Source organism: Ambystoma mexicanum, chromosome 6p, assembly GCF_040938575.1.
Source record: "Ambystoma mexicanum isolate Mex_15411 chromosome 6p, UKY_AmexF1_1, whole genome shotgun sequence".
In the NCBI taxonomy this organism is placed as follows: Eukaryota; Metazoa; Chordata; class Amphibia; order Caudata; family Ambystomatidae; genus Ambystoma; species Ambystoma mexicanum.
In genome coordinates this window covers 438,098,301-438,120,169 of record NC_090935.1, presented here as the reverse complement: position 1 = coordinate 438,120,169, position 21,869 = coordinate 438,098,301, and the positions used below count along the sequence as shown (strand labels likewise).

The 21,869-nt window shown below is 41.4% G+C and overlaps 1 protein-coding gene across 2 annotated transcripts in view; it reads right to left on the bottom strand.

Annotated features, from left to right (window-relative positions):
- The window catches only part of PARP8 (poly(ADP-ribose) polymerase family member 8), a 1,351,312-nt gene that overhangs the window by 336,009 nt on the left and 993,434 nt on the right, over nt 1-21,869 (bottom strand). The gene's annotated exons all lie outside the window — the stretch shown is intronic.

Here is a 21,869-nt window from a genome sequence, read left to right as displayed (position 1 = left end):
ATATAATAAAATAAATAGATATTGTTACAGCTACAGTTACATCGGTGGTGAAAAATCACTGGTGACATGGGTCTCCCATCCATGCAATAACCAGGACCGACCCTGGTTTGCATCAAACTGAGGAAAAGGCCAGCCCTCTCAGGTCATGGTGCCTAATAAGTGAGGTAAAAATACAAGACCACTTAGAGCATATTGGCCTGAGGGGGCTGTCCCCTTCCTCACTTTGAATTTAAGTAGTACTGTGCGTATGTTCATGCATGCCAGCTTTTGATTTTCACTAGGGGTGCCTCAAGTACCTGGGCATATGTTTTTCTTGCAGGCAGTCATTATTTTACCGTTTCCATGCTGTGTAAATGTGGATAGTTGGGGTTGTGCGATGTATCACACAAGTCATCAAGAGCCTGGCCATAAAACAAGGGGCTTTGAGCACGGTACAGGACGTTTCGGCGTGTCCAGGTAGGTGCACGCAGTTATTGCGCAACAGTTTCACCGCAGGTCCCGTTTTTAAGTGCCCAGTTAGACGCAGTCAGTTGGGTGCAGGGACCTCTTGGCACAAGGATATTTTAGCGCGAGAGGTCGCAATTGGCACAGCATGAATCTGCAGGAACTTTGCATTTTGTACCTCTCGGTGCAAGGATGTTCTGGCGGGAAAGGTCACAATTGGCATGAACCTCCAGGTACTTTGCATTTTGTAATATGGATTAAACAGGAAAAACATGTATTTACTGCACCATTATAAAACAGAATGGAACATGTATTACACCGCCTCTGAGCAACATTCTAAATCTGAAAAACAAAATAAAATCACATTGGTGCTGAACGCTGCCTTCGAGAACCCTGGCCTGCAGGAGTTCGAGACACAGCTGGGACACTTGATGGAAAAAACAAAACTACAAGTCACAAAATGGATGGGCATCTTCCGAATTACATGGACACGTGCGCACACAAACGCAAACCCACACACACACTGAAAACTCACAGTCGACATTTCACAATGCTCACATACACACGTGGGGCATATGCATGTGCCCAAACTAACACTCACCTTCACGGAGCGCACAATCCCTCACACACACCTACACACCATGTCCACACACACACACACACTCACATCAAACACACACACATTGCATGCACACCCTTCAGATCACAAGCACACCTTCACACCACGCATTCCCCCTTCCACTGCACATATATTCAAAAAGAGGACTACACCATCTCTGGGCAACATTATACAACAGAAAAAATGAAATAAAAAGAAATCACATCAATGCTGACCACTGCCATTGGAGAACCCTGGCCTACAGGAGCTCGAAACACAGCACTTAAGCATTATGCTACAATTATGTTTTTGTTTGGATTTTCACAAATTTCATACCTAGCCTTTTATCGTTGAACATATTAAATTATAGGCCAAGTACGAAATGTATGCTCCATGAAGCACCAAGCCATTGTGAACTAGTGGTTAAATGCTGGGCTGTATGTTTTTTTCTATTATTTAACTAATTTAATTAAAAGTAAAGCAACAGAACTGGGAGGTGGGTGGCAAGGTTTGTTGCAGTGCAGTCCTGTGATCTTATTTGGCAGTTTAGACATGACTGCAATGTCGGCCACGTCCAAACATCCCTCGCGCCAAAATAACAGCACCAGAATGGCTTTTGCACTAAAACCGGCACGCCGAAATGGGAGCTGCAGCAGAATGGCCATGCCAAATTGTACCATGCCAAAATAACGGTGCTGAAAAAGGGTGTACCCATTTGTGATGTAATCAATGACATTTGTGATGACATCTTTCATGTACTGGGTGTTTGTCTTAGCAGTGCACAGTGGTGGCGCAAGGTATGGTTGCTTAGCTTACCATAATTGGTGAATTTCTGTATTTTTTTGGTTTTACTTGTAACCATAACATCCCTTTAACAAAGTGTTTTAATTGAATTGTATATCATTTTACTAGTGCAACTTAACCATAATGTTCCTTTAACAATGTTTTCTCATTGAATTTCATGGGTTTTTATTAGTGCAACTTAACCAAAACGTCCCTTTAACAAAGTTTGTTCAGTGAATTTCATGGGTTTTTAATACTTAATAATATCAAGTTTTCACCTTAAAACTGTGCCATTCCCCACTTCTAATATCATTTTTAACACTTCTGCACACTTATTGCAACTTTTTCCACTGTTTTTCATCATAGACTTTCCAGACAGTGGAACGTGACCACGTGCGCATGCGCAGCATGATGACTTGTCCACAAACGCGACGGCCCTTCCTGAACGGGTCCGTGCTTCATGAACATTTTGGAACTGCATTTTTCAGCTCATCTAGGAACTTTGATACTCAAAATGTACCTTTGCACAGCTCCTACACCTATTCTTACTCTTTATCCATTAACAATCTAGCACACAGCACATGCTTGGAAGAATATTAGGAAAACTGCTATTCATCTCAAAAATGAAACCAGCTATTGCCATCCCTACTCCCCAAGAGCTGCAACCACCATGACCAACAGCACCAACTGGAGGACCTACACAACGAAAGAAGCGCAATACTTCAAAAGGCAATCAACAAGGCCAGGAAGAAGTGCCTACCTCTAGCACCCACAGAGAATCATGGGTGTGGCAGTTCTTTATCACTGTTGGAAATGTAACAAAGGCTAAAGCTACCAAAGTGAAAAGCAGTGCAACATTGTACCCAGTCACGGACAACCTGGGCAATACTCCCACAGGACCAACTCCATGCATCGCCATACCAAATCCAACCATTGCAATGCTCTCAGGCTTTTTCTTTCTTAGGAATGATTAGGCTGTCTTCCTCTACCTCATCTTCCTCAGCCAATGCTATAACCACACAGCCTACTTCTGTGGGACACAAAATCCCAGTTTGCACATACACACCATCACACAAAACAGCCCTTATACTCTTTTTACTGTTATGTTTATAACACTCCCTCATTGCCTGCTTTAAACCGTTCACACATATATCCACTAATCACTTAAAAAACTCTACATATAGCCTATCAACATATTAAACTTCCACCCACCAATTGCCACTGAACAATGTTCTACAAATCTTTTGCACCCACATTTCCCATATTTATAAAGAAACATGTGTACATAGTGCTCCTATAAATGCACATATGCATTGTGCAGTAACAGAAGTGCATACACAAAAGGGGCAGTACGGATGGACAAGTGCTCATTGGAGCCCAGGAGGGAAGTGCCAAAGGATCCCAAGGTGGAAGGCCACTAGCTAACTAATGGGGCAGAGGAGTCCAAGGGTGGGGTACATCTGAACAATAATGTCCATTTAACAAAGTTTTTTCATAAGTGAAAATGTTTCATAATGTTACATCACTGTATATAAGTTATTAATAATTCCTCTTTTAACATGTATGAAACAACTATAAACCTCCTTTAACAAACATATTTGTTTCAATGCATACCTATGTGAGTCGTTATCAGCAGCGCATACCCCAATAGGCAAACCAGAGTAGACATTTGTCTTTGCCGAAGGCCAGTCCCTCTGCCCACGGCAGAAAAGTGATATCACTATTCATTGTAAAGCATCCTTTCAGGTCCTTCCTGATGCTTGTTGCAAAACTTTGCTGTTATCATGTCCAGCACTCCAAGCTGTAGCCTGTAAGTGATTTCAATCCGGCATTTCACCTAAGTCAATGCCTAGCGTGTGATGCGCAACTGAAACCCTTAATTAATTATTTGTGTCTATAAGTTCTTTTATTTCTGAACGATGTACCATTTATATCACGCCCCTCTGTTTGAATCCCCCCCGGTCACACTGAACCAGAAATCAGGCTGGTTTGCAAAGTTAAAATATTTATTTATGTATTTCACAATATATATATCACACTATTTGTAATGGGCATACAATAGTCACCAATGGGGTGATGTCACGCTAAACAATCTCTTTAATCACAAGGAGTAATGATGGGCAAAAACATTGCAGCACAGCACTAAAACTTTTGTGGGTGTATATTCAAATGGCAATGTGATTACTATTTCCCCCTGCACACTCCTCAATCCTCCCAATATGCAATATAAAGAGATAGAAGGAGAGAAAACAGGTTTCAGGAATGCAGAACTCAAGCAAAGATATCAATCCCAATTTCCCCCCAGCAAACACAAGAGAGAAACACAACTGATTGCAAAACTGTCAACACCGTTTTAATGTTGGCTTTGAAGGAATTGGGTAAAACACTGAAAATGGGTTTAATTCACTGAAATTATGTAAATACTAACGGGAGCCACTTTGTATGGTTTCAGACAAACACTAGCAATGATTTGAGAGTAATAAGCAAGTTGAAAACTTAATTTTGAGGTCTGTGCAATTAAAAGCTATTTTACACGTTATAGATTTTGGCCAAACGAAAAATTCTCGACAAACTTTTCCGCGTGCTGTAGGCGCAATTGCGGAAAAACTATAAGGAGTTGAGATGCGGTTTTGGGTTCTTTAGAAAGCTTAGGATGTTAGCTACAAGTAAACACTTACATTACGTTTAAGTATGAAGACGTTATGGACGTTTTCGTGGAGGTGTTTTTTTTCAGAAAGAGGCAAAATTGTAAAACAAGGATGCGCTTTTAAAATACAAACAAGGTTTCTTTACACTAGGGATGGAATATGAAGAAATAAACTACACTGTTGTCCAGCCATTTGATCAAGGCAACTGCCGGCCTAGACGCTTGTCTTCTTCAGATGAGATATATCAGCGCAAAGAAGATTTTAACAATATTATTACAGAAGAACTATAGGATAAGAGAGAGAGTTCAGGTAAGACAAAAAGGATTTCTAGCAATACAGTTCTGGATATAAGATAGATTTGATTTGGATAGGGATGACTATGGACATTACATAGGCTAGTGACAATCCTATACTATGGATACTCACTACCAATGTTTTGAATGGAACCGTCAGGGATCTGGTTCTGGTCAGGGATTCTTTCGGGACAGACGGCTGGGCACACCGGACTGGTCTGGATCCGCGATCAGCAAGGCGCTCTGGACACCGCACGGCAGGACTGGACAGCAAGGTGCTCTGGTCTACACTACACAGCACGACTGGACTGGATCTGCAATGGCTCTCTGTTCTGCACAGCACGGCACCAGACAGGGTTTAATCTGCCCTTGGTTATGAAGACGATTCTTTGGCAGGCAAGAAGTTACAGCACAGCCTGGCTGCTCCTTTGGTTTCAACTTTAAGTTGAGGGATGGGTTCTGGAAGTTAGGCCCAGCTGAAAGTGGTTCAGCTATGCTCTGAGCCTTTCTGCTTGCAAAGTTTCTGTAGTCTTGAACAAGGAGTATGAAAGGATCTCCTTCAGAGTGCTTCGCCCAAAATCGGGATGGTGGGTGGATCAGTCTGTCTTCTGAGTCCTCAGCTGTCTCTATTTATGTGTTTGATAAAGGGGTGGGTAAACTGAATTATCCTAGGTGCACCCCCTAGATAATCTATTGGCTAGAGTCTGCTCTCTCCCTTGATTGGAGGAGAAAACAGAGTGTCATCATGATGATGTGGTTTATGAGGCAAAACAACCTCCCCTTTGCCTTTTGCACATAAAATCTATTTTTGATATAATACATCTTTACATGTGTACAAACATACATAGATCCCATATTTCGTGGAGCAAATATTCTTCGAAGCCCCGTAGCTGTGAGGTCTTGGGTCTGGATTTGACAAATCTTCCCACTTTTTGTCTGGGACACGATATCTAATTTGTCAAAATTTTGTACATATGTGCGAATAGTATATGGGCATAATCGTATGAAGTTTCATGCTTCTGACATAAATACAATTGCTACAAAACTCGAATTTTCACTGTGCCTTCTCAGAACATCACAAAGAGGCTCCTTTTAAAATGTGCACACAAAAATCACATTAACAATGCTGTGAATTCTATAATTTTTACAAATTCGCACAGTCCTTTATCAGTCTTTTTCCAAAATATGCTTTCTGTGCTTTGTGAATCAACAAAAGTGTCTGTCCCCGCCTCCATCTCCATCTTGCAGCTCCAGAGCAATCTCTGCCCTCTACCTCCTGGCAGAGGCCACTTTGACACTTCACAATCTGCATATCCTTTCAGCCAAGGAAGGTCCATTGTCCACTTCTGCTGCAACAGCCCAAAATCTCCTCCCCTGATTTAATCAACACAAAGGTGTAAGTTCCTGACTTTGGTGGGAAGCAGGAGTGATGGCTACTGTTGAGGAAAGCTGGGGGGAACTGGTTTGGTGACTTTGAGTTCAGCTTAAATTCACTGTCAATTTCTTACATTTTCCTTGGTTTAAAATAAAACTTGCAATTTTTATCAGGCAACTAGAACTCTAATTCCAGTCTCTAAACCATGGAGATTAAATAGTCACAACCTATATTACTTTTGATAACAGGTCACTTAATTCCAAACATTGGATTTCAATTGCACAAGTTTAAGCTTCTGATGCAACTAATGACAGCTGTCATACAGGTGGCCGCTGGTACTGCGCCCATATTTTGACAGATTTTCACAGGCAAGCACACTTTTTACTGTGGATATTTTAATGATAGATTCTGCTTTTCCTGATATTGTGTGTTCATAATAATTCCTTAAATGAAGCGACGTGTAACACGCAGCAAAGATATTGGATGTTTCGTGGTGTTTTGGACCAGTATTTTGTATTTTCAGCAACCAAGAAAAAGGGATTTAGGAGCCATTTCTGGGTTTCTTTCAAGAAAGCACTGCCTTTCATGCAGTTTCCATTTTTCCTTGGTAGGTAGCCCAGTGATATGTTTCAGCAGTGGGGTCTCCTTCCTACTACTGACAACAGGTAAAGTAAATTTGGCATCCATCTTTTCCAGTTTCAAAGCACAATTTTCATAGGTTTTGGCGCGCATAGGACTTTTTGCAGCCATTTTGATGATTCTTGCACCATCAGCACACAGGGATGTCGCAGGGCAGAGCCTAGTGGGTTAAAACATCCCACAAGCCGCAAGCAGAATTTTGTTTCCCCATTTAAATCTACAGCTTCAGCCAACGCGTATGCCCCAATAAGTAACTCAGAGTAGGCATTCGTCCTTGCCGAGGGCAGGCCCATGGTCCATGCACAAAACTTATATCACAATTTGTTGTGCTTACATTTGGACACTTTGCAAAAATAAAACACAAAACAGATTTTCAAAATTATGCTTTCAGGTCCTTGATGATGCTCCGGGCACAGATTTGTTGTCATTCAGCACAGCACTTCAGGCTATAGCCGCAAGGAAAATATTTAATGCTGCATGCCCCAGTAATCAAATCAGAGTACACAATTATCAAGTAATTGCAGGGTGGTAGAATACTGCACTTCATCTAGTACTTTAAATTAAACCGATTACCCTGCTGCTGGTGATGGGGTTCTTTTCTGAAGGGGCCCTTCCTTCTTCAAGTGTTAGGTCTCGAATAGGACAGTGAGCCCTGTTCACCTCAGCGCTGGGTTATGCAATAAGTAACTGTTGTCGTAAGGAAACAGTCTTAATAACCATTCTTGATTCTATATTCATTTTTAAAACTCAGCTGACAAGTAATTTGAGACTCTAGAGTCTTTCTCAAGGCATGTGGATTGTAAGCCAGTCATTGCTGCAAGGTTGTGGAAATGAGTCCAGCATCCAATCCCAAAACCTATCCCACTATGTTCGCAAATAAGGGAGGGTAATGATTTCAATGGGTGGCCTAGTGACCTCGTAGGCACCTAGTTCGACGTGCTTGGTAATTATCTGCTGATTAGCATTGTCTCGGAGTGTATGCAGTGATAGTCACAGCGATCTGTTGATGCAATCCTGTGCAGCATTTCGGGCAGTAGCCACGGATGGTATTGTAGCCACAGGCAGAATTTATTTTCCCATTCAAACCTATCCTAGTTTTAAAAAATGTCACCATATAGCCCGACCCTGGTGGCCATGCCCACTTTAACTCCATAGCCAGTCCCTCATGGTCAAGGCCACAGGCCATGACTCGGACAATCTGGCCACTGCCCATGGCCATATGGCTTACCTCATTCACCAATGGTATATCACTATTTTTGTACCTACATTATGAGACTTTTTAAAAAATAAAACATGGACACATTTCCAAAACCATGCTTTTAAGTCCTTGCACAACATTTCTGCAAATCCAGCTATGTACATACTTTTTGAAAAGGGTCAAAATGTATGTACATAAAATAGTCATATAACTCTGCTCCCAGTTCAAAGTTCTGTCTATAATCTTTCTAAAATCTTTTGTGCACATTCGTCAAACGTCAACAAAGTTATAACCCATTTAAAAATGTTGAAACCCCCACTCTAATTTTGCCCTCTCTTTAAAAAATCCCACCAGACCTTTGCAAAAACATTGTAATCTGGGTCTTAAAAATGTTTTTGTAAACATTTGTGCAGATTGGTGAAACAGCACCAAATGTATAAGCTATTGAGACTCAGCTCTAGAATGTAATTCCAAGTTCATGCAGTTTTATTGAGTAGTGCCAAAGTTATAAACCATCCAAAAACTGCTTTTCTCCAACCCGGTAATGCATAACTAAGCATACATGTTCCCGAATATCTCAGATATCTGCGAACAGCACAGGACTGCCCCAGACTGTTTGCGGACATTGGGGAAGAACAACACCTGTTTTTGGCTTTTTATGGCCATATCCCATCGAAACCCCACATCCCCAGAGATTGTTTCATTAGATTGACAAGTGCAATGTTGTGTTTTTTTAATATGTTTCCACCACGATGTCCGCGGACAGTGGCTGCTGTCCGTTAATCCAACATGCCGGGCGTTTACCAAAGATATTACGCAACTCATGCTTTTCACCATCAAATCAGCGGGTGCGTCTGATGTCTGCGGAACTCACGTCAGCCCCCTGGACCAATCGGAGGCCCATCCAAGGACTTAACAGGGAAGTGAGTCCACGGACCGAACCCAGATGTCACACATTTTTGTATACCTACTTTTAGGTGTTTTAAAAAAGTAGGTAAACAAAGACTGGCCGGATTTACACTAGATTTACAAAAGCATGCTTTTGGGACCAAGCCGCCACTCATGGTGAAATTGGAGAAAATCCATCCAGCGGTTTGGGCTGTAGGAACATTTTTTTCCATCGCGTCTATGGGAAAAACCACTCATTTTGGGACCCCTCTAGAACTGTGACACATTAACGAAACCTCACCAAACTACGCAGAATCAATCTGACGAAGCCATATACATTTTCTGCTAAGTTTCATGAGGATTCATCCAGGGAGGGCAAAGGTATAGGTGCAATTTCTATGGGTTGAGCAACTTAACCATAGTTACAGGGCCGGTACCGCAGGCCCTATAATGAAAAAAAGGAAAGACCCCTAAGGCACCTGGATCGCACAGGATAGGCAGCACAAGACAAAAATATGTCTTGTATTTATTTTACTGAAATTAAAATAAAAGGGGTTTTCAGGCTAGGAGGTAGCCAGCAACATGTTTCATGCCCAACCAGGCACTTGTTCACACTAAAACAGAGCCCATACATGTGATAGGTTTAAAAAGGACACACAGACTCTATGGTCTGTAAAACTCAAGCAACACCCATTGTGAACAATTTGGCAATTTTTTAGTGAAATTGGTACAAGCAATATATATATATATATATATAGACATGACTAATCTCATAGTGTGCTTCAGAAAAAGCAATTAGAATCAATATTACACATATAAAGAAACAGTAATGTCAAAGTGCATAGTGCGTCTTGAAGAACGGGTCACTGGAATGCCCCTCTTGACCCCTATAAACATGACAGCCTGAAGAGTCAGAGATGCAAGATGTCAGTTGCTGTATGGACAGCCCCCAAGACGACCAGTGACAAATACATATGCAAATAGATATTCTCTTAGACAGCCATTCAAACCATATCCAGCTAACGTCATTATGGATCAGGTGCCCCAACCCTAACTATGGATCAAGACGCTTCAATGGACCTGTTCAACTAATGACAAATATCCTGCGGTGCTGACGTCATTAGGGACACCACGACATAGCAACATTAGCCATGAAGCAAACTCACATCGATGCAAGAAGTTACATGGACATGCACGTGCACACACGAAGAACATTCTTACACAGTTCTGTAGATAGAGGATAGATACATATACACACTGTCAAAAGCTTTTATTATTTTTTCTCATTAGCCAAACGCAGAAATGCAGAAACGCAAGGCAACAGGAAATGTTCCACATGGAACCACAGGATTGCATAAGGCACCTGGAAGAACCAACATACTACTAAACTATAAGAATAATAGCACAATACAGTCATACAGAAATCATAGTTTATATCATAGTAGAGTGACATGAAGCCACAGGCGTCAGAACAAAAGCCGAAGCAAAGCAGAATAATGCTGCACGAAGCACCAGTACAGGGCTCGCAGCCAAGGTCAGAGACAAAGTCACCTGCAAAACAGCTGAACAAATCCTCACTAATTACAGAGCAGAAGGCTCAATTTTGCGGTCTTTACTCACGTGGTGCAACCGAACTGAACAATGGTAATTTACCCGTGGTGAGAAGAGGAGCAGTTCCCAGTGAAGCAGATACAAAATCATACATATATTGTTTTACAACATTGCAACCCTATAGGCACTTGCAAAAGCAAAGTGGTAATACTGACTGTAACAATGGGAACACATAGTCTTTCTCATCACCTTGAAATGGTGCACTGAGCGCTGAGAACAGAGATGGGTCCCAGGCCTGGGGAGATCAGCTCCAGCTAATCAGGGAACACAAATCCTGTCTGTTATGGAAAATAAAGGACAGTTCTAAATTGCCCTTGACTGAGTCCTCCCTTTGTATGCCGGAGGAGGGTTTGTTGGGCACTGGGTGCTCTGAACGGTGATTGCGTGATCTGCACCCCGTTCCTGGCATACCAATAGTCTATACCCATGTCATAACAAAAAAGGGGGGGATGCCCAGATGGAAGCAAAAATACTGAAGTGCAGAGTACATAGGTAAAATAAACCGAAGGTGTTGGCTGAACCCGATTTGGAAGCAAAACTGCAAAAGTGCACAGTACATAGGTGAAACAAACTGAACTTATTGGTTAAAGCTGGTTTAAAGTGCTTGGTGCACACACACATATGCAATCACTACAAAGCATATCTAGTTAATAGATGCCAAGGTAAAAAGTCTAAAAGTCCCAAGATGAAATGGACAGACAAGGTTATGAAAAATAGCAGCTATCAATGCAATGTGCAGTAATGGATTGATCGCACAATCACATGACACACAAAGTCAATAAAGTGGCATAATGCATTGTAAACAAATTGCTGCATTCTGCATAAAGTGTTTAGTGCTATTCATGTGCAAAGATGCTTCATATTAATAACATACATGAATTCCTCCTTAAAGACACTAAACAGACCTGCTGATTCGAAGATTGCATACAAAATGATAAAACCGGATGTCACAGTACAACAAAATTGGCTATAGTATGTTCAAAATGACAATGCAAGTTGTTAATTATAAGGCCCATCATTAAAATGTCAAGACACAGCAAAACCTAGACATGGCAACAAACATATGTTACATTGACAATGCACAGAAAATTAAGAGCCTATATTAAAAGAATGTCCGCCATGGAAATACCTAAAGAAAGGGTCTGAACACACAGAAAAAAAGAATAAAGAGGAAGAAATAAAAAATAAAGAGGAAATACATCCCAATACAATAATAATCAAGTATCCAGTCAGAGCAAGTGAAAAAACATAAAGAGCAAGAATAATTAGATGAAAGTTGAGTATAAGACACAACAATTACAAACCACATTAATTAAGCAAAAAAAAGCATATGGCTTTCACGCTCGGAATTTCTGAAGAGAATGGGCCTCATTCCGGGTTTGGAGTTTACCATGGAGTAATTAGCTCCATGGTTGCCTCTGAAACCGTCCCAAATCCGGCATGGTGAATGGAGTAATTACCGGTCCATTCCAGGGTTGGAGGGACCGGTAATTCCCCATTCACCTTTTGCCCTTCCCCATTCCCATTTCTGCCCCATAGGGCTCAATGGGAATGGGGAGGAGGTAATTACGGCACCGTAAATTACGGTACCGTAATTACCTCTAAAGTACCTTTGCGGGTCCCGTACTTAACTACTGCTAAAAGCAGGAGGTAAGGAAGGACCCGCAAAGGGACCTCGGAATACGGCGGTAAGGGATTACTGGCATTGGCACCCTTACCGGTGCCAGTAATTCCTTACCTCTAACCTCGGAATGACCCCCAATGTACTCAGTTCCTCAATTAAGAGTACTACAATCTGATGATTTCCAATTCCTGGAACCATTGTCGGGATCTAATCCTAAGGTGTCAGCACTACATTGTAAATTTATATCTACTGCTCAATTATTAAGGACATACAAAAAAGAGCTGAGAACAGTTGACATTGAGATAGATGCAGGACTGAAGTATAATGAACCCAGCTGCCAGGAGACAGAAATAGTCACAGTCGATCCAATAGATACCTGCCCCAGTTTACCAACTGGAAAGAAGGTGGACCTGACAGATGTACAATCCGTACTGAAGTGGCTGGCGGAGGCTTTACCTATGGTTACAGCAAGCAAATGAAAGCTATATTTGGTATCATGGAACTGTCAGGGCTTTTCCCATCTATTGAATCCAATAGGGCCGATGTTGCAGTTAGCCTCACACAACTGCATCTGCCTACAAGAAACATTGGCGATGAACGCCCTATATTTAGATGGGTTTAATGGACATCAGACATTTGCTAAAAGAGGAGAAAGGGGGAGGCCATATGGTGGATTATGGATTGGTGTGTCCAATACCTTTTGCTCTAGGAGGATTGATGTGAGCCAAGATGATCATATGATTGCTGTTGAATTAGCGCATAAAGGCAAAGGGAGTACAGATAGATTGTTAGTGGTCTGTTTATACAACCCCCCTGGGGCAGGGACGAGAGAGATATTACAGGAAGCCCTGCACGAGCTTCTGGCTAATTGGTTAAACATCCAAGATAATATTGATGTTTGTGTGGTAGGAGATTTTAACACCCATATGTTAGGGGGGGAACTGAGAACTACCAATCCGAAACTGTATCCACAATGTTTAATGGTACATCATAAAATAGAGGAGGAAGGGTTAGGTTGGGTGCAATTTTTTCAAAACTGGGAACTTGAGATGATCAATGGTCGAACAAAAAGTGATTATCCAGGTAAACGTACTTGGAACAATGGGCCATTGGTCAGTACATTGGATTACATCTTTGTTTCCCCAAGTATGCTGCTACTCTTCAATGACATGGCCGTGGCTCCAAATAACTGGAGCGACCATGCTACATTGACATGTACATTTGACACCCCTGAAGTCGTTATCCAACTGTACGCGATGGGGGAATTAAAAGTGAATCACGCAGGTTCAAGTATCCGGTGGTCTAATAAGAATGTACAAACAGCAGCTGAAGCGATAAACAAAGATTGCTAACCATATTTTGAAGAACTTAATATGATGTCCATAGATGAAGTAGAGGAATGGATACATCAGTTCTCCGATAAACATGCAGCTTCCCCAGCAAGAGCCATGATCAGTGAACAGGGGAACCCTCCCACATATGACAGATACATTTGAGATGCAAAGAGATCACTGAGGGCAGAACTAAGAAGGGCTAAGAATGCTTCCATGTCATGGGAGTCTTATCTCTCGACTATTAAGAGGCTTAAGAATAGATCTCGGGCAGATATAAAGGCTAAGAGAAACCTAGACAGAAACAAAACCTGGCAAAGGTTAGTGCAGACTATCTGCTCAAGGAAAGCAAGTAATATCTGGGCGCTACTGGGTGAAGCTAGGGGTAACAAAACACGGCATATAGTTAACCCAATTGGCAGCTCAGAATGGAGTAGGTTTCTGGAGAAATGTAATATAACCAACCTGGGTGAGGAAACAACATGGGTAAGCAAAATTCCTTCCTAACCCACTATTGATATCTCATATGACTCTCTTGACTGAGATCAAATCGTTGAAATCTTCCAGGGCCCCCAGTTCTAACGGTTTGGCCAATATTGTAATTAAGAGCAACCCCGACTTCTGGGAAACTCTGCTGAATATTTTGTTCGTAAAAATCTTGAGGGAAGGTAAGGTCCCACGCTCATGGCAGTCAGCGATTCTAATACCAATATTGAAAAAGGGTGATCGCCTTGATCCCAATAATTATAGATTACTCTCTATGCTCGACACCACAAGTGAGCTATTTGCCTCATTAATATTGAAAAAGCTCCAGCTATGGGTGGACCGCACTAAAATCTTATGTAAGTTCCAATGCGGTTTTAGGAAAGGTTATTCTACCACCCATAACCTTATGGTTATGGATATCATGCGCAGCAGGGCGCGACAGTGCGGTCAACCTCCCTTGTACGCACTCTATGTTGATTTCAAAGCAGCATTTGATTAAATCCCTACAGAGAAACTTTGGAGGAAGTTGCAAAAACTAGGCTGCCCTGAAGACCTTCTATATTATCTTAGGCTATTACACCAGAATACCAAGGTAAAATTAAAACTAGACCAGCAAGGACGTATGTCCGAAGAAGTTTTACAGAATAGAGGGGTCAAGCAGGGTTGTGTGACCGCCCCCCTAGCTTACAAATTATATGTACATGACATTCCTCTAACTATAGCCAGGGCGAATAACTGTCCGCCGAGCATTGGTAAAACACCCTGTTTAGTGCTTGCATACGCTGATGACCTGGTGGTATTCGATCACACCATCAGTGGACTAGATCGATCAGCACTAGCCCTTTGGGAATACTCAGAAAATAATGGTTTTACCATCAATATAGAGAAAACTCATGTGATAAGATACACGAACAAAAGAACTACATGGGTTAAGCTCCACATTAATAATGTCGAAATCACATATGTTCCAGTATATAGGTATCTTTGAATTGATTTTGAACCCAAAGGTGAATATCTTATATGCAAGCGCAACCGTATGATAAGAGCAGCGCAAATTACAGCTCTTTTTAAAAGCTTTACAATAAAACAGGGAAGTTTTACCCTTTGGGGAACCCGACACCTCTATATCCAAGTATTTTCCCCTATGATGGTGTATGGGCTGGAAGCATTAACACAAATGGAGCTGAATTGGTTACAACTAATTGAGGGAAAATACTGGAGGAAGATGTTGGGTCTCCCTTCTTGCATACCAATGGCTCTGCTACGACTTCAGCTTGGACTTATATCATTAAAAGCACAGGTTTTGAAAAAGAGAGTAGGGCTTTATCTAAAAATGGTGAAGGGAACGGATAATGCTCTATTGACGACAGTCGCTCTGGAAACAAATAAGGAAAGATATACCTGTCAACTCTCCAAGCAAATGGAACAGTTGATAAGAGACATCTGTTGGTCGCATCGAGCTGGGCCTCTTACAGAGGCTATGCAGGTGGCATTGGGAAGACGAGTGGAGCTATGGGACTGGCTGGAAAATTACCAACATCTCCGTAAGTTAAAAAGATATAATTATGTACAATCTAGACTATACACATTTAAAAAATCTCAACAATATCTGATGTTATGCCCGTCCCATAGGCTGAGAAGATTTATACTCTTGTTAAGACTAGAACATCTTCCCATCAAAATGACTACGGGGGTGACAGAGAATATACCCATGTCCTCACTGAATGCCAGGTAATGGTGGGTGACATTAAACAACTGCTGGGAAAGTATGTACACAATTACGATACTATAGAGGAGACCTGGTTTTGGAATCATTGTGTTAACTCTGAAAGTATGCGCCTGTTAACTGCACTATATAACAATTGGTTGAAGGTGGAAGCCAGATTGGGTATATCATTATGAAATCTCCTATGATATATTCAGGCCCTGTTTGTACAGTGAGAATGTGACAATGAAGAACGAGGTCAAACTTGGAATATTTCATCTAGACTAAGAGATAAAGGATTATTATGTAATACTTTATTTGATTTTGCTAAAATGTATTTTATTTTTAGTAATGTATATATTTTGCTTGTTTTTACATGTTTTATATAGTTATGATGAATATGTGTAAAGTTTATCATTTAAACTAAATCACATTAAAGATATTATTATTATTATTATTATTAATTAAGCGAAAGCAAATAAGAGGAACCAAAATTAACAAATGAAAAAGAGAAAAATGCTACTCTGCATTAGATCAACTAGACGGGCAACCAAATGAATGAAAGAAAGGTGCTGATCCATGTCCAAAGTAATGTAGACTCCTTATCCATTAAATAATCCAACTCAATCTATACACCAAGAATCTTAGAATAAAACTAAGAAAAGACACCAAAAAAGATGACAGCATAAACACTTAAACACTGATAAACGTATATAATTCTTCATCGATGTTGTGATCCATCCGGGCTTTTGTCTGAAAGTGAATGATAAGTCTAGTCTCCAGTTGTCCCAGTTTCAATGTTCTGTCAGCCCCTCGCTGGTCTTTCAACATTCCAAAGATTGTAAAGCCCAGCAATTGCCCATTATGAAATTCATGGAAGTGGTTAGAAATGGGATATGCAAAGTCCTTATTTTGTATAGCCCTAAGGTGCTGTAAAATCCTCACTTTAAGTTTATTAGTAGTGTTGCCTACCTTCCATTTGCAACACAGGCAGCATAACACAACAACTTAAGTGTTGCAATTGATGTGGCATGAATAGAGAAGGCGGGACCTGTCACTGGGTGTTTGAAGACAGACTGTGTTAAAGCATACTCACAGACATTACATTTGGTACACTCTACAAAGCCCACCACACTTCTGCCTAACCAAGATGCAGACCAAATTGGAGCAAGAAAGCTGGAAACCAGATTATCTATCAAAGAGGGAGCTCTAAGAAAAGAAAGACAAGGACGGGCCGGCAGCAAATCTCCCAGATCCCTGTCTGTACGCAGCACATGCCAAACCTTCTTGGAAGAAATGGTACCATAACTCAAAATAAGTGAATTGTTGAATAATTTTTTATGGACAAAGGCCTACAGTTGGACAGGAGGGAATTTCGATCCAAGAGGCTAGCTTTTAGATAGGCACGTTCCACATGCTTCTTGGAATAAAGCGTTTCGCAGCATGAGCAGACAGTGCATCAAAGTCTTCCTTCCTGGAACAGTTCCGTCTAAACCTGGCGAATTCACCATCGGATAGGCTATTGATACAAGACCTAGGGTGACTGCTAATAGGGACATTGGAACTGGTCAGTTTCCCAAATACAGTCATGTGTAGGCCATCAAATCCCTTGGTGACCTTCACATCTAGAAAAACCAAATCAGTGAAGCATAGATTGAAATCGTTGAAGTTAAGAATCTTAACAAAATCAAGCCATTCTTCCACAGCACCTTTCCAAAGGATAAAAAGGTCATCAATTTATCATAACCAACATGAGACCCTTTCAGTGTGGAAAACAAATTAGCTTCACTCCAAACAACATTGTGCTCCCACCAACCCATGTTGAGGTTGGCATAGGACGGGGCAAAAATAGCCTCCATAGCTATATCTCTAACCTTATGGTAAAAAGATCTGTTAAATAAAAAATAATTATGATTTAAACAAAATGCCATTAGTTCAAGCAACATGTGGGGTGCTGCAGATAATTCAAAGGTCACATATCAAGAAAAGATGTGCATGCTGCCACACCAATGTCATGGTCAATAGATGTATAAAGTGACACAACATTGAGAGTCACCAGAAGCATGTCACCTTCCTATGGTATCCCGTTGATATGTGACAAAAAATCCTTTGTGACACAAGGAAGGTAAAGTGGTGACCAAAGGCTTTAAAGTCTTGTCAATAAATTCAGCAACATTCTCGGGTAGAGAGCCACATAGAGTAAGAATTGGTCACCTCGGAGGCCTAGAAAGTGACTTATGCACCTTTGGTAAAAAATAGTCGAAATAGTAAAAGCAGCAAGTGACAGAAAATCAAACAACATATTGTCCAATATTCCAAGATCCAACCAAGCATTCAATAAGACCAAAAGTTCAAGTCTGATGTTGGGAAAGGGATTACAGTCCAATTTTGTATAACAGTTCCTATCAAGGAGCTTTCTATTGGCCTCTCGAACATAATCATGATGGTCCAGCAGGACAATATTAGAGCCTTTATCAGAGGGCTTGATAATGAGATCGGGGAGATGTTGAAGCACTTGTAGAACTGTTTTCTGTCTGATGGTCAAATTATGTGAAAGATTGGAGTTAGTGAGTCTCGTTTTCTTGAAATCAGCAATCACTAGGTCATTGAAATCCTCAAGACAACCAACTGGCATGGGTGGATTAAATTTAGATTTAGCTTGGATCTTGCTAGCTGTGGAACAGTCAGTATTAATATCAAATCGGGACAGTTGAAAGGAGCCCCCATTGGCTTGATTATCATCTAATTCGGCTTGATCACTGATCGGAAGATCTGTACGTCCTGCACTAGGACATGTAGGCTTTTCTGCTTTGCCAGGATTCACAAGAAAGAATGATTTGATAAGTGTCATAAAACACTTAACTCTCGTCCAAATCTGAGCCCCCCTCCTTCTCCTCACCTGATGTACTGGAATCCGTACTGTATCCGATGATCTCACGATACTGTTGTGGAGACTGGAACCTGCCTCGATATGAAGCCACAGTTGCCACCGGTGAGCTGTAGCCACCTGTGGCCACACTACAGAAGCAGGTAAAATTCTGGGGAATAAGCCTTTGGTAACAAAAAACCCCAACATAGATTGTAGCAGGTCATGAAAGCTCTGGCGACCGGTTGCAGAAGTAATGATGTCAGCAAACGGGTGGAGTAGCTTCTCCGGTGAAGACAGAGGCGGGAAGCCGGTGCCGAAAGAACATCTGAGGAAAGAGATGGGAGAACTCCTGGGCCACTCTTCGGAATGGGAAGAGGAAGAATGGCAGCTAGCAGCCTGCGGCTGATGGGGAGAGAGTGACCGGAAAGCGCCAGACAGCAAGCTCTGAAAAAGGTAGCCCCTGGCAGGTAAGGAACAGAGAATGCCCTCGGGGAAACCAGCGGAAAGACGAAGAAGGGGACGGCAGTAAGGCTGCCGTCCAGTGTCGTGAGAGAAAAGAGAAATAGCGAGGCAGCTCAAAAAACGAGCGGGGCGATGAAACCAAGCAAAGCACTCGAGTAGAGAAACTCTGACGTTGCAACGTGCGGAATGCCGGAAGTGGGAACAGTAAATGCTGTCCGGCATCCCGCACGTTGGACGGAGCGGAAAAAAGGCTAGACAGTTACCCCGAGAAACAAGAAAAAACGTGAGAGGAAGCTAATGGCTGCTCAACCTATACCTGTGCCATAGCTTCCACGGGCCGGCACCCATGACAATAAGTTTCAATTTACGGATAAACTGATTGAAATCCAACCTGGTTTGAGTGTAGTCATAGTTCATGGTAGGACAAAAGTTCAGACCCAACTCTAAAAGTTCTAACTGGTCAGCAGTGAGCGTGTGTTTGGACAAGTTCATAACTTGTAACGCCACGTTTTCACTTACTTCTTGCCCCAATTGCCAGAGCATGTCAGTCTTTCCGTTGTGCCTGTTCCTGAAGCCCCTGGCCTGTGTCCCTCCCCAGATTTTCCACTTCTGGGCACAAATTTACATCCCATTGCATTTCCTCTGCCGCAGCCCCTTGCCCCCTTTTGGGTATTCACATCTTTGCAAAGGAGCCGCATATCCACTAAAAAATTCAATTTAATAGGGAGGACTTCATTATCATTTGAGGAGGCATCAGATTCAGAGGCAGATACTGCATCCGTCATACTTGTGGTGGATAAGCTGACATGTTGTCTTAAGGAGTCAAACCACTTGGCGAAGGTATACACATGTGCTGTGTCGTAATCAATCTTATCGCTTAAGAAGTTAAGTTTCTTTCTTTGTCTGATCTCCTCTTCATAGGCCGCCAATGTGGTTTCAATAATACCATTCAGCTTCTTCCCCCCTTCAGTAATAGGCATATCGGCCAACTTAGATTGAATTTCATCTATCTTTGCCAGTATTTTGTGCCGATCAGTTTGGCAAATTTCACCAACGAGGTAAGGAACTTGGCTGAGCACTCATTGATTGCCTGGCCCCATTCCTCCAACATCACAGGATCCTGGTTCTCGAAAGATGGTGTCACAAGAATGCAAAGGCCCTGTGGTATGCAACCCACATCAAGATAGTGGCCATGCACCCAAGAATCTAGGCACTGGCCACAACCACCACAGCATAATATGGCCATGCACCCAAGAATCTGGCCACTGGCCACAACCATTGTAATAATATGTCTACAGAAATTGAATCTGGATATTGGATACAGCCATTATAATAATATGTGTATAGTAATTATAGATAGTGTGTGGGCAGTATATAGTATATGTAACATGGTGACACAATAAAATTCAAGTTTAATACTTATGATTGCTGTACCATTGGGGGTATAGGTTTAGTTTGTTGTGCATGGTAATGAAGTAGAAATCTTTGCTTTGTTTTCTGTGAAAAAAACAGTATAATATGTTAGGTAGGATAGTTTACAAAGTCTCATTACTTACAATCTCACATATTCATGTACTTTTTAGACCCTCATTATCAGTACATTCTAAGTACTATGTTTGAAACAACATTACTGTGCGTTCTGCACAATTGCTGTTCTTGTTTGCATAATCATTGGGAAAAGAAATCCATACAGGATTTTAAAAAAACAACTGCATTTATTTAACGTTACGTGTCACAGTATATTTGCTTGAAGTGTGCAGTACTTAAGGGTATGTTTAAGGTGTACAAATAAGTGTATTTGTTGTATTCGTAATGGTTTATTTGCAACTAGCTGTCCCCGGCCACGCTTTGCTGTGGCTCAGTCTGGTTAAATGGAAAAGAAAGAAAAGAGAAAGCACGCGTTTCTAATATGTTTAATTTCACAATGCTGGTGGGTAGTTTTTAATGGCTCTGGCGGTTCTCCAAGTTGAGGCAGTTTAATTTCCCCAGCGGCGCAACACATTCCTTTCGTTTTTCCAATACATTTCAGAGCCTTGCAATAAGGACACACTTCAATCATGGTGCCGATGAGTACATGCCGGCTCAAAATATAATCATCAGCTGGGTTGTACCGGAATGCAAGGCGATTGTAATCGCGTGATTGCTGAGCACGGAGTCGTGTTAAACGCTGATCTGCTGTTTCTCGTTGACGTCTTTCAGCCACTATCAGCCTGTCGCATTCATTCTGTTAAGAACGAAGCAGATCTGAAGCTGCAGAACGCGATCGCTATGCTTGCAACCGTGCATCCTGAAGTCTGACTGCACGTCGCTCTGCTGCTCCCTCGGCACGTATTTGAGCCGTTCTAAATCGGAAACATTGAAATGGAATCGTATAGCGTGTGTTGCTTTTACATCCAACAGATGGTGCTGTTTTTCAGAAAAATCATGTTTTTAACCTGTCACAGGTGTGACATCTATGTATAGTAGGTATATAAAAACATGCGCCTATTCAAATGCAACGTTGGGTCAAAATTTCAAAGCAATCAGTGAAGAACTTTCAAAGATTTAAGATTTTGAACAAACAAACATTTACATTTTTATTTATATAGATGAAGTGAAATTAAGGGTATTTTTGAAGTACTAAGATGCCTGTTGGTGTATTGTAACTGTTTTGCTTTTCAAAAGTGCTGTTGGACTCTTTTTTAAAGAAATTCTTAAAGTACTTAGATATCTGTTGGGGTATTGAAACGGTTTTCCATTTCAAAAGCAGCATAGCAGTTCTATAGATGTAGTTAGATACCAGTTGGCATATTCTGTTGATAGTTTTGCAGTTCTGAGGGGTATTTTTTGAAGCAGTTCAATTCCTGCTTGTGTATTCTAACTATTTTGCTTTACAAAAGTAGCATTGCAGTACTATTGATGCAGTTAGATACCTG